The sequence below is a fragment of the Peromyscus maniculatus genome, chromosome 9 (assembly GCF_049852395.1).
Source record: "Peromyscus maniculatus bairdii isolate BWxNUB_F1_BW_parent chromosome 9, HU_Pman_BW_mat_3.1, whole genome shotgun sequence".
NCBI classification, from domain to species: Eukaryota; Metazoa; Chordata; class Mammalia; order Rodentia; family Cricetidae; genus Peromyscus; species Peromyscus maniculatus.
Genome location: NC_134860.1, coordinates 101,729,056 through 101,743,713, shown reverse-complemented (window position 1 = coordinate 101,743,713; position 14,658 = coordinate 101,729,056).

The window sequence follows — 14,658 nt, the reverse complement described above, 5'->3', positions numbered from 1 at the left end:
TGTTATTTTAACTTGTACATGCCTATTTAGTACCTAAAGCCAAAATTCATATTAGTCTTTAAATTTTTCTTTGATCTCTACTTGAATTTTATATAACATTTTATGAAAATAATTGCAAATGGAATTTTCATAAGCGGTTGAATGAATAGTTGAGTGAATAAGTGATGGTAAGTACTGATCAGATCTCAGAAGCAGGAATCCTATTCTGTGGAGATGCTGAGAAATCTGGGCACCTCAGATATGAGTCTTAATGTGAATTATTTAGGTTTCATTTATACAAAGAAGACATTCAACTATTATTTAGTACACTGCTTAGATTGTTTCTAATAGCTAGAAAATAGAAAATAGGATAAAGAAAGGATCCTGAGAGTTGCTGAAGAAGAGACAAGCATAGATCCACAGATTTCAGTATGATGTAGTTGGAAGTTTTCTTGTGTCCTGGCTGGCCTGTGGACGGGACAGATCTCTCCTACTTACATTCGCCAAGTAAACACATAGAGGCTTGTATTAATTGTAACTGCCTAGAGATCACAGGAAAAAGCCAGCCACAACACAGAAGTCATGCAGTGTTAGCACACTCTTTTAATCCTATCACTTGGCAGGCAGGATATCTGTGTGTTCAAGGCCACACTGGAAACAGAGCCAGGTGTGGTGGCACACACCTTAATTCCAACACTAGTTAACCATAGAGATCTGGAGGTCTATACAGATAGACAGGAAGTAACAGAGCTGGGCAAGAAGAGGAAGTGATGCAGTTGGACAGAGAGAACAAATCATATGGCAGAACAGCAAGGCATATAGGTTTGGGTCGACAGGAAGTAACTCACATTTGAAAGCTGTGGAGTTGGTGAGGTAAGGTTAGCCGGTAAGGTTTTCCCTGTTTCCCTGATTTCCCTCAGGTTTTCACGCCTATATCTGGCTCCGTGTTTTTTATTTAATAATACCATTTAGGAATTCGTCTAAAGATTGAAAAGACAAATAATAATTCAGTATGTCCTCTGGTTCACAGTGACTTTCAAGTAATCTTATTTCTTTATTGTCATAAAACGCACCCCTAAAATAAAGAGTTCTGTCAACAGAATCAAACAGAGTTAGACTTAGGACATTTTAGGTGGCTCCCTTTATATAATTAAAAGTTGTAATTTATGGAATAGTATCTTAATAATCTGACAGTAGATTATATAGATAGTGAATCAGTGAACACATGTAATAATTCAAATTGGTAAGCAAGGGAGTGTGAAATTGGTGTGCTGTGGATATCGCTCTGTATGCTGTGAATGTGTTGCTCTGATTGGTTAATGAATAAAGTGCTGATTGGCCAGTATCCAGGAAGGAAGTATAGGCAGGATAAAGAGAGAGGAGAAGGCTGGGAACAGGAAGGCTGGGAACAGGAAGGCTGAGTCAGGAGTCGCCAGCCAGACACAGAGGAAGCAAGATGTAGAGATACCGATAAGCCACAAGCCACGTGGCAAGGTATAGATTTATAGAAATGGGTTAATTTAAGATGTAAGATCTAGCTAGCAAGAAGCCTGAGCCATTAGGCCATACAGTTTCAATTAATATAAGCCTTTGTATATTTATTTGGGTCTGAGTATCTGTGGGCCTGGGGGGGGACTGGAGAAAAAACCAGCTACACTGGTGTCCGGATCTGATTGTTACAGAAGCATCACTTTCTCCAATGGCCTTGGGCAAGCATGCAGGGCATGAGACCCAGAGTCTTCAAAACCACTAAAATATTTCCTCATGAAATATAGCCAATAAAATTAAAATAAAATAAAATAAAACAAAGTAGAACTGTAGAACTGAATGGTATTGTAAAATAAAATTAAATTAAATTAAAAAAAGAAATATAGCCAAAATGAGTAAAAAACTGTCAGTTTTACTTGTTATGGCTTCCATTCAATTGGTTTTTCAAAAATAATTACACAGTCATTTAAAAATACAAGGGAATTTAGTCTTTCTAACTTGAATAGTGTGGGGTAAATAGTAAATATCCGATAAAATGGGCACACCCTGTGGTGGGTCATCCTTCTTACCAACTCATGACAGAACACACACACACATTTATATAAACACACACATTTATATAGTTATATATTTATATGTGAGTGTTTTGTCATGAGTTGGTAAGAAGGATATGTGTGTGTGTATGTGTGTATTTCTCTCATGTGTGTATTTGTGTGGTATATCTGTGTGTCTATCTGTGTAGTGTATCTATGTATGTGTGTATCTGTATGTGTGTTCTCTATGTGTGTGTGTGTGTGTATGTGTGTGTGTGTGTGTGTGTGTGTGTGTGTGTGTAGCCTACCTGAATCAATGGTAGGCTTGTGTACACCTGATCAAATGAATATCAAAAGAGAGTGGAGCTGCATTCTGTAATGAGCTAAATTGAACTTAGAGGTCTGAGTATCAGTAATGATGTTGCTTTCTTCTCTAACAAATTAATTATAATTAGTACCGTTTTGAATCTCACCCATTCTCAAACATTTACCCTCATAAAACTAGATTATAGCACTTTTTTTTTTCATTTTAAAATAAACCTTTCATACACGTTTTTTTAAAAATCAGCCTCTAGTGTGATCTCAAAGATCAAGGCAAAACCCCACACTCCCCACTAGTGATCAAAGTTTGATGACCTCCAAATAACAGAAAACACAATAAGTGGACTTCAGATCACAAGAACAAAAAAAATGCCCAGAAGCTACACAAGCCACTGCTGGTGTTCTTTACTTAGGATGCTTTTTATGAGCGAAGAAGAAAGCAGAAGCTGTCAGGAGGCAGCGACTTCCCGTTCCTTGGTCTGCAGCCTCATCTGAGGATCCAAACACACAGGTTATGTATACACTCAGGAGAGAAGATGTAAAACCACGAAGGGTGGGGTAAGCCTCAAGGAATAAGATTTGAAAACAAAACAACAGGTCAGAATCCAGAGATTCCAACTTGGTGTGAGTAATCACAGAGTTTGCACGATTCTGCACGTACTGAGGATTGTCAGAGTCTAGCAAAGGGTTTCCTTTACAGCTCTACTTGAGTGATGTAGACAGAGGACTTTTGTAGATGTTTGTGTATATTATATGCATTATAAAGGATAAACTTTGCCCTTATACTTGAGCAAAGTTTCCCATCATTTCCACAATAATCCGATCACTACAAGTTAACATAGCTGTCATAGCAACTCCTTAGTCTCTTAAAAACACATCAAAAATATCACACACGAGTCTTTTCTAAATTAACATTATTGGTTTTATTCAATCTGTATTTGGAAGTGGCAATGCAGGGAGATCTTTTTACTTACTTAAGAAGACAGTTTTTAAAAATTGTACCTTAAAATAGCTTTTAAAACACAGCTGAGCAAATCATTCTTGTCTTTTAAAGAAATCCTATCTACTTTAAAAATGCTGCCTATTCTTCTTTCATATGGGTTTAGATACAATTCACTACTACCGCCACCCCCATCACCACCTGATTTCTATCAAGGGTAAAGTTGGTTGCAAAATGTGGGCTACATTATCTCACACTCTGAATATGGTTCCTGTCTCTGACCTCTATTTCACAATTCCAATATCCTCATCTCCTTCAAGTGCAGCACGTACAATGTCACACCCTAATCCACAAGCCTTCATCAATATAGATAAAAGGCAAGACTCATTTGGACAGGTGAGAAATGTTCTCTTCTCTTCTAACATCTCAAAGCCAGCAATAAACGCCCCAAGCTTTCTTAGTTTGTTTGCTTCACCTTGCTGAATGTTTGAATTCTTACTCATCCTTTAAGACATTCTCTGGGGAGTATCATCTTGCCATGTTATCGCACAGCTCTTCACGGTACTTATCAGCACGGGCTTGTGGGTAGCCTATAAGAAGAGAATCTTGTTTAGGTGGGTCATGGGTGTCTTGAGGTAAGAATCCTTGTCTTGAGCTCATTGGTAATCTTCAGGTACCTGCTGCATAGGTTAGCCACATTGAATTCCAACAATCATTTGCTGAATTTAACTAAATAGAAAATACTTACTTTATTGGTTTCAAAATATTGTCTAAACTTCTGTATTAATTGTTTAAAAATAATAGCGTTTACTTAAGTAACAAAAAACAAACTGTCCTCAGGGCTGATGGCCAAGAGAAAGGGACAAAACCACCTTCATCCCTTTTTAGAAAAATCATATTTAAATGAAAGAAAGTGAATTTGGGAACTGGGAAGACTGCTCAGTGTGTAAAGCACTTGCCACATGAGCATAAGGATCTGAGTGCACGCCCCAGAATGCATGCAGAGCTGGACACCATAGAGCACTGGCAATCCCTGTGCGCCCATGGTGTGGGGAGAGGTAGAAATGGGAGAAGATCCTGGAGTTCTGGAGCCTGCTGGGCTGGAGGTACTCAGCTGTGATGAACAAAAGACTCCATCTCCTAAAAGGTGAAAGACAAAACCTCACACTGGAGAGTATTTTCTGACCACCACATGCATGGCAGGGCTAGCACAAGCCTAACACAATCACCTCAGCTACCACCAATGTAACACACATGAAGAATTTTTCAAGCGTATCTTTATAATCAAATAAATAATCTAAGTCATTAGTATTGGGTGCTGCTTCTTTTTTTCATAAATAAAAAAGAATGTGAAAGGGAGCCCAGGAAAGTTTCTGGTCTAGTACTGCTCTGGAAGCAGTTTAACAGTTTACAGGACAAGATTCTATGTAAATCTGACATTATTATTATTATTATTATTATTATTATTATTATTATTGTTATCTGATCCCCTTATAAACTTTCTTGTGCTCACATTCAAGTATTCAAGATGCTAACATCTTGGCGCTAAAATGAAACAGCATCCAGGGACCAACTCTCCATTCTGTGTCCCTCTAACATGAAATTCCTTTACTGCCACTGAATTATGGGTACCTTAATTATGGGAGGTGCAATGTTGTCTGCACTTATGACTCTCTGACAGGGTTAGAGTATGAAGCCAGAAGTGAGACCTAAATGCAGTTTGAGCCTCTCATCTACACTATTATTTACAAAAAAAAAAAAATCATCTCTTGAGAATAGTGAGAACTATGTGTATATCCTCCTGGATATACAAATTAATAATTAGTGCTGAACTGTGAAAACAGCACCCACCAATAAACACATACAGCAACAAAACTGCGTATAAAGGTGAAATGACAATTCTTTTCAGATAAATCCTTTGCTTATGATCAGGCAAATGGGAATCACTTTTATTACATATTTTATGTTCCTGGCTTATAATTTTATTTCTGAGACACAGAATCTTCTGTATATGGATGTTTATAAAATAGAAGATTACGTACAGTTATGCTCATTTAAAAAATCAGTGTATATTATTGACGGTAAATTTTTTTCTTGCATGGTGTTTATATAGGATGCTGGGTGGCTTTTAGTTCACAGAAACACCTATTAGGTTCATATTTGATGCTTTATTGTGTGATCCCCACTTGTGTTTGCCCTCATGTCCTCACTTGTGTGCACACAGACTCTGAGTATGTCTCTGTGTAATGGGCACGTCACAACAGCAACATCTGTACTTTTAAGGGCGGATTTCCCCAAGGCTTCCTTCCCGGGGAGAACAACTTGGCTAATATCTCATTGTCATTCACGAAGCATAGGTTTACTCAAGCAGCACAATGGAAACCAAGGAGGGCTTCGTGGACATGCAACCTGCATCATCACATAGCATCTGCTCTTGGTTCAACATGCTGGTGCATTTTCATTTTGTACTGAGCCCCCCAAATTGTGTAGCTAAGCCTGTCAAGGAGTTGAATGTGAATTTATTTCCTTAACACCAAAAATAAAGTATTAACCGTTTTATTCTTTCAATGAAGTCTCTTAAATCATTTCAGTGAATTTTGTTTTAATTTGAGGAATAATGTTGTGGTATTCCCAAGACTGAAGCTGTGAGGAACAGCTAAGGCCGATTGCAGGAGGCGACAGAGGAACATTGCCTTGAGACAGAGGAACATTGTCTTACTGAGGAGACTAATGTTAAAGCGTCTCCACCCTAGGCGCTGAGAGACCTTATTGGACCTTGATGGGTGAGTATTACCTCTGCCTTCTTCTTTTCCAGAATGTTCCTCAAGTCTTACAGGAAGTTATATGACTGTCCTACCTAGGCATCCTCCATTATTTACTCTGAGCACTAAGACCAGTTCTGGGTCTCTGTACTAACCATCGCCTTCACCACCCGCTGCCCTGAGGTTTATCTGGCAAAGGCTAGGAGTCACTCTTCAGTGATGTTAGTATTTTTGAGGGGAGAACACCATCTTCTGCTTTTCACAGTTTTGAAAAGGATCCTTTGTTGTTGCTGAATTTTAATGCTACAAATTTGCTCTTTGTTTTGTCTTTTTAAATATCATACTTGGATACTGGTATTTTTAGAATTCTGGTTACTGTCTTATTATTTAGACAAGTCCAAGCAAATATAGATCTTAGCATTCTTATAAAATGGTGGATCGTCTCCATATTATTTTTATAACCATAATCTATTTGATTGTTATAATTTTATATATTTATTTGTTTTGAGGCAAATTCTCTATATACAGCCCTAGCTGAAATAGAACTCCCAATATAGACCGATATGGCCTTGAACTCAGAGTTCTGCTGCCTTTGTCTCTGGAGTGCTGGGTTTAAAGGTGTATCCTACATGTCAAGCTCCAATCACAGTTTTAACTCATGAACTCTTTCCCTTTCTATCCATGGCTTTTTATCAGATTCACGAAAAATACCAAAGTGAAGCCATGTGTGGTGACTCACACTTGTAACCCCAGCACTGCAGAGGCTGAAGCAGAAAAACTGGGAGTTTAAGTCGGGTGTAGAGCACGTTCCAGGACAACCCAGCGGCTCTCAAAGGGAGGTGTGGCTTTGCTGGAGTAAGCGTGGCCTTGCTGGAGGAAGTGTGTCACACTGGAGGCAGGCTTTGAGATTCCATATATGCTCAAGATACCACGCAGTGTCTCAGAGCATTTCCTGATGCCTGTGAGTCAAGATGTAAGGACTCTCCCTCAGCTCCTGCTGTAGCACCATGTCTGCCTGCAGGCTGCCTTGCTTCTCACCATGATGATAATGGACTAAATCTCTGAACTGTAAGTGAGCCACCACAGTTAATTGTTTTCCTTTAGAAGAATTGAGATGATAATGGTGTCTCTCCACAGCAATAGAAACCCTAAGACATCCAGATGATATGTGAGACCGATTACAAAAAATAACACACACACACACACACACACACACACACACACACACACACACACACATATATGTATATATATATATATGAATTTATACTAGAGTCTTATTTGACTGATTTGATATCATGTCCCCTTATGTATATCTACCTTTTGTTTGATTACTTTTCACAGCCTTGACCATGAACCCCCATTTTCTCCACTGATTTTAAGTAGTCCAGATCTAGATCAGGTTCTATGTTGCCACTCCTGGGAACTAAGGCCCCATATTTGATACAAGCAGAGGCTAGAGGCCACAATCAGCCTGTTTTCTATCATTGAATCTACCACACTACATTTAATTTTTAATTATCTTCCTTCCTTCCTGTATCACTCATCACTGTATTTTTAAGTGCCAGCTACTCTACCTTGCCTAACAATAAGTGAATGTCAAAATGCATTTGTTATTTGTTGAGAATATGTAAGAATGAGGAAAGTATGTTGAAACAAATGTTTAAAACATTGTTCTAAAAATGAGTCCACTGCTTACTGTGTGTTACTGTCTAAATGGAATTAAGTAGTCTTCACTCACTTGCTTCACTATTCATTCATTAATTGATCCATAAAAGCATGTCACCAGGCACCTACTGTGTGTTCTGCATGTTGTTACATTGAATTAATGACTCATGGTCATGCACTAGGACATAACAATAACTTTTACATTCATTTCTAAGTAATATATAAATCATGATCTGCCCTATCAGTAAATAGATCAAAACAAATAATGGGAAATATTTTTTTAAATCTTGTTAGGTTGTATATTTCAATATTAAATACATTCCCCTTGCATCATCTTTTATTTTTAAAACTACTTATGATAAACTACTATACTTCTTATTGTTTAAATTTAACTATCCATTCAAATACATTTACATTTACTACTCCAAACATGTTAACACGGGAAATGCTTCAGAAAGATAAGATGGGGAAGTTAATGGACTTTCTTTAAGAATAAATATAATTTGAACTTTTCTTATGTAAAAATCTAACAAGATTTTCACGACCCTCAAGTGATATTGAATTAAATATTAACTTCATCAGTATTAATCATGGACAATCAAATTTCATTTCTATGTTATCAGAACCATTTCTCAGCTATCATAGAAGCAAATAGGATCCCATTAGAATGCTGGTGTGTGGACACAGCCTTCCACAAATGCGCCATCTCAGCACTGAGCAGTGATGACTTTGCAGTTGAAATTTTCTACTCTGGTATTTTTGCAGAGGTCACGTTTTTTCTTTTGGTAGCTATTTTACCCATTTTCTGCTATAGGAACTGTACAAAACAATGTATGCTCAATACATTTCTATGAGGAAGGGTCTTCAAAATAGCAAGAAACATACTTTAGAGAAAAGACAGATGAAAAGACTCTAAATGAGATCAGAATGCTGATTAATTTATTATTGTTATTTTTAATGAATTATCTTTATGTAGCTACTATACTATCTATAAAAATGTTTCAGACACAAAAAGGCACATATCTATATTCTAATAATAAGTAAAGTGTATTATCATAAGAAAATGGTAACATTTATAGTGGGTGGGTGTGGATTTCCCTTTGGTTTCTCTCTTCCAAGTAGCCTTTGTGATTGTGATAACACAGATACCAAGTCCAAAGCTCTATAGAGTCTACTGTCCATACGCAAGTGCTGCTTCACATCTCTTTTTCCACGACAATGAATAATAATTCAATACTCAATGTGTCAATAATCTTGCAGATTTGCTTTTCACCTCTCCTTAATCTATTATTAACTAATATAAGCCAATGGGTCAATAAATAATGCCACTCATTTTGTTTGAAGAAATCCTTTGGAATATTATCTGTGGAAAAATGTTTGAAGTAATGATAAACGTTGGAGGTCCTCAAAATTTAAACTGGTGGTGAAGGACACCGAATTAAAAATTAAAATAAGTTACTCAAAATTCAAACCACTGTGAAGAACACCAAATTAAAATGAAATTGAGGCAGAATCCTGCAAGAATGCCTATTCAGCTATTGAAATCGAGGTATTGACATGACACTATTTCTCTTTAAAAACATATGGATATCTTTAAGAATTACAACCTCAACTTGAGTAAGCATTTCACTTTAATTTATCATATTCCACAAGGAAACCACCCAGAGTAGAATTGTCCATACAAGAGAGAGAGTGCTACCTACAGAAGCTCTCTCAAGTCCTTCTACATTGTGTGAGAGTTCTCTTTGGGTTGGGAACTACCCAATTGTGTATTGGAAATGCACAAATCCATTATCTGTCCTGTGCAGCCAATACAGTTTGAGGGGCTCTAGCGAAGGCGTAATAGTCTCGCATAAGTAGGCAACAGCTAAATAAGTAACATCAAATGAATCAATATGTTTAAGTTTTACAACACAATGGTATGTTACATATGTAATACACATCATAATATGCATGTGATATATGTTGCACATTTCTCATCTGATTTTTCTGTGTCATTTGAACATCTCTAATATGTGACCTTTGTTGTTTTTGGTTTTGTTTTCCATCATAAAGAAAAAACTCCTCCTTGAGCAGTCCTGGGTTTTAGATGTTCGGAACAAAGGGTTTCACACTCTAAGAATTTGAGGTACAGTGAATCTTAAGACAATGTATTCTTGGGAAATCAATAGACAACATTGCAAAGTGAACTCACATCACCTCTTCATCTGTTTTCTCTACTTGGAGTCTTATTCAGAAAATCTACTGTTCCACGGCCTGAAGGAGATGCTCTCTCTTTTAGAGAGTTGCAGATGAAGGGAGAGGTTAATTGGATATTAGCAGATACCTCAAAATGACATTTGACATCAATTTGGGCCTCCAAAGGCTATAGAGAGAAAGGTACGGATGTCAATTTCCTTTTGTGAAAGAGTGATGCTTGGGTTAGGAAATATACCGTGCCAGTGGTACTTTTCACCACATTAGGTTTTAAAAGTGAAATTATCCAGAGAAGTTAATTCTCACTTGAGCTAGAATTGGAGCAATTGGATATTAGTGTCACCCACGACAGGAAAATGAAAGAGCACAGGAAAACTTAAATGTTAGCTTTAATTTACACTGTGTGAATTCTTTAGGAATTTTGGTGGTGCTGATTTAATATGAAAATCAAGCATTGCCAAGCACCATGAGGACATTCCATACAGAAACTATTTTTGCTATACCTTACTGCACTGTGTAACTGTTCAAGTTGCAACTTTAGATAGACTTATTTTTTTCTCTTTATTTTTGTGAGAAAGTCTTAAAAAATAAAATTTGAAGGCAGCATTCACATGATGCTGCTTATAGTTACACAAAATATCTCTGTTTAGGAAACTAATAAAATTGGTCATATAAAGAGGAAATGAGATTTTTAATGCAAAATGAAGCTGACAGTGCTCTTCTATTACCAGGGTCTTATTAGGGAAAATTTCTCTGACATCTGTTTATCCCCTGCAGCCAACCTTGTATTCAGAATACAGTAATTGATTCACAGCATCCACTGGGGATCTCACTGGCTCACTTTTCCACGCCGCACTACACAGGTATCTCTGCAGCTAATTCTGAATGTACATCTACATCGTTATCTCCTGGTGAACTGTGACCCTAAACACTTTGGAGGCCCAGATGAAAGTGCTTCCTCCACCCTCCAGTGCTAGGGGTGTAGCGGATTCTGCAGCATGGCAATTCACACAGGACATCCAATCAGAACCATCCCCTTTGAAGCCCTTCTCAGCTGGGAGACCATGAATGATTCATAGCTTCTCCACACAGACTAAAGAGGGAAGAGCAAAGCTAGTGTGTATTATTCAGGACTGCATCCTCAATAAGTCTCCATGTTCAGCAAATTGCTACAATGTTTTTTCCTTTTTTTTCCCTTAGTCCTTACTTCCATACAACATCTCTTTTGTGTACAAGTTTTAACAAAGAAAGGTTATCTGTTTAAGCAAACTTGTTGATTAGGTTATCCTCCCGTCCCATAATGAAGGTTTGAATGGTCACAGATTGAATGCAAAGGAAAATGTCTGGCAGGGATTGCATGTTCCAAGGAAGATGCCAAGGGCCCAACTTCACAGCTAACTTACAGAGGTTTGGGGTGCCAACATCATAATTTCTACATTGTTGAGATGAAAAGATTAATTTTCGTGTGTGCTTGTGAGGAAGCTAATTTTGTCACATTAGATATACACTAAATCAAATATTGTAGCCATTGGAAAGAGTACTCTTTGTCAGTCAGGACTGCGGTGCTGTCTAGGATGCCGGGGAAGACCCTTTCTCCCAGCAACTACACAGAACAACCATAGTGATAACGATTACTAAGCATCTCCTCAGTCCCCGGATTCTGCAGACACAATAACTGGATATTACCCCCAAAAGAAACATCACTTCTGGAAGCTTCATTATTAAGCAAGCAGGATTTTCCTTATGTCATCATTCACAGAGGTTTTATCTTCCAGAATTGAAATACAAGCACCAGGAGAAAACCCCAGAAGCCCTACCTAAAAGGGATGGTCGCTCAGCCTCCAGGACATTCTGTTCTAGAAACAACAATTTTCCTTTCTCTTGTCACTAGATCCGTCCGTCTGATGTTGGTGCTCATCTCTGTAACCTCGGCGTTTCTAACTGTCTTTCCGTCATGCTGACTGAGAATTTGTTAAATTTTTATTTTATTCTTTCTCATTTTATTCTTTATAATATATATATATATTATATATAATAATAATACATAAATATAAAGAAAGAAAGAAAGGAAGGAAGGAAGGAAGGAAGGAAGGAAGGAAGGAAGGAAGGAAGGAAGGAAGAACAAGAGTTTCTCAGCATTTAACCACAAAGTGTTATTTGAAAGTACCATGATAATTTGAAAATTATACAGAAAAGAACTAAAATCAAACAAAGTTTGATATGAATAACAAAAGTAATTAAAAGATGAAAAGTTGCTTCATGAAGTGCCCTAATCAGGTACTTTCACACAGTATTATTTTTTTAAATATTTCCTAAAAAAATGAATATACACACAGGATTTCATACACTTTAGATCACCTTGAATTGTTTTCCTTTGGCCCAGTTTCCCAAGTGGGCTACCTGATTTGCTAGCTGCTAGAGCTGATTGACAGGTATGGTGACAAAAATGTAAATGATATGCAAATAGACATATTAGACTGGTTCTTTCTAAGTGCAATTGCCACCATGGTACTTTATAACCACGGACCTCTCTCTACCTTTATGACTGAGGAGCAATTTCTACCAACTCTAAAAGGCTCAGGTCTCATCATGTTACTTGAAAGCAAAATGCACCATAAATACTTATGAATCATGGGAACAAAGACAACATAGAAATTTCTATATCCATAATTATATTTTCTATTGTTCTCATTTTTCTTATTATATCTCTAGCTATATTTTGTGTGCATTGCTTATGGTACTATTGAAAAATATGGTCATAAAGGTAGACCTGTTAGTATAAATATATCTCTGTATATTGGATTTATTAATAGAATCACTTAATTTTGACTGTAATACTTCTTGATGCATTTCTTCCTTTATTTTTTCTGTGACGTTTTGTAGTTTGTTGGTTTCAAGAGTGTTCACAACAGCTTGCTTTGACTGCTTTGCCATAACAGCTTCAAAGTTCTTGTCAGATAATTTTAATATCAACTGTCATCTTGGCATTGATAAATATTGTCGTTTCCTTGGATTTGAGGTTTTTATGGGTCTTCCTTCATATGCTGCATACACTGGGGCTGTGTACTGGGCGACCTGAATGTTTTATGAAGCTTTGAGTCCTGTGTTAGTATTATGGACAATGTAGATAGTCTCATTTTACTTTACAAATATTTCTGTTTTTTCAAAGTATTGAAGCAAAGTATAAATGCTATTGAAAATAAGCACATTAGAGCATATGGATCACATTAAATTTGCTCTATAAATGGAACATACTGTCTATGGGATACCAGTTCCATTTTCAAGGCAGTGCTACATAGATCTGTCCTGAATACAAATCCAAGTCTCGTGATATGGGGGATGCTTGTGAGTTACTTCAGATTTCAAGGTTTCATTCTGATTAATATAATCAGTTTCATGCATATGAGGTCACAGATTAATGCATACTTCCGTGAAACACTTTACACACTTACTTTCCCAATATTTTTTTTCTCTCTGTCCATGATCTCCTCAATACTTCTCAGTTCCTGGGACTCTAAATTTTAGGCTTGTATCATCCTGTGTGCACTGCATGTCCATATAGGAGGCAAGGGGCAAAGAAGGAAAAAATGAGGTTGGTGCATTCCTTCCTCCACATGTTTAATAAGCCCACTGAGAAAGACTCTTTCTTCAGAATAATGCTCCTATAGGCTCCTGATTCCAGTACCCGACATTCCTGCAAGAATTCTTAAGGAATTAGACAAATGTAAAAAAAAAATGATAGATGAATATAGAAAAGAAAGCAAAAACTGAATGGCAGAGTGTCACTTTAAGTTTGGTCATGAACATGGCTTTCTTATCTCCAAGGCGTAATTGAGGGCTCATTTCAGCTGTGCTCTCTGACTTGCTTCCGCAGAGGTTGAGAAACATAGGGAGAATAAAGGACAGGAGACGCATGCTGTCTTGCCAATACTTTTAGTATATCATCCTTCTCCAAGCCACCTGCTACTGTGCAGTTCCAAAATCAAATAAGGCTGCTCATGCATCCTGCCTAGGTTTTATATCTTAATACGGCAGAAGTAATGGGATCAAGTATATTTAGTCCAACTTACCTGGAACTAGAACTCTATATTTATTCATTTGTTCATTCCTGAGACAATCTTGTTATATAGCTCAAGCTGAGTTTGAACTTGTCAATGTCCTACTTCTTCCTCTCGGTTGCTGGATAGATAACTATAGAAAACAAATACATATTCGTGGCTTGCTTAGTTGTGTATGGCTCATTCCAAACACTTCTGCATATTGTTTAATTTCCCCAAGGCCATTAATGAAATGATAGCAGACTTGATGGTTGACCCAAAACTGAGGTTGAAACCTTGCGTGATAATCACTATTCCATGATGAAGGATACAGGGTATAGAAGGGGTGGCAAGGAGGCTGGGGTGGTCGGTGAGAGGAAGGAAGCAAGCAACACCTTGGAATTTTTTGTAATGAAGAAAATCTGTAAGATTAGCAATAGGTTTGAATAACATGTCAAGAGGTAGATAGATATCTCCAGAAGACTGCCTGGGTCCTTCATTTGGCATTGCATAGAACATTTGCAATGCATACATGAATATGGTTTTTTTTTTTTTTTTTTTTTGGTTTTTCGAGACAGGGTTTCTCTGTGTAGCTTTGCGCCTTTCCTGGAACTCACTTGGTAGCCCAGGCTGGCCTCGAACTCACAGAGATCCGCCTGGCTCTGCCTCCCGAGTGCTGGGATTAAAGGCGTGCGCCACCACCGCCCGGCGAATGAATATGTTTTGAGGTTAAT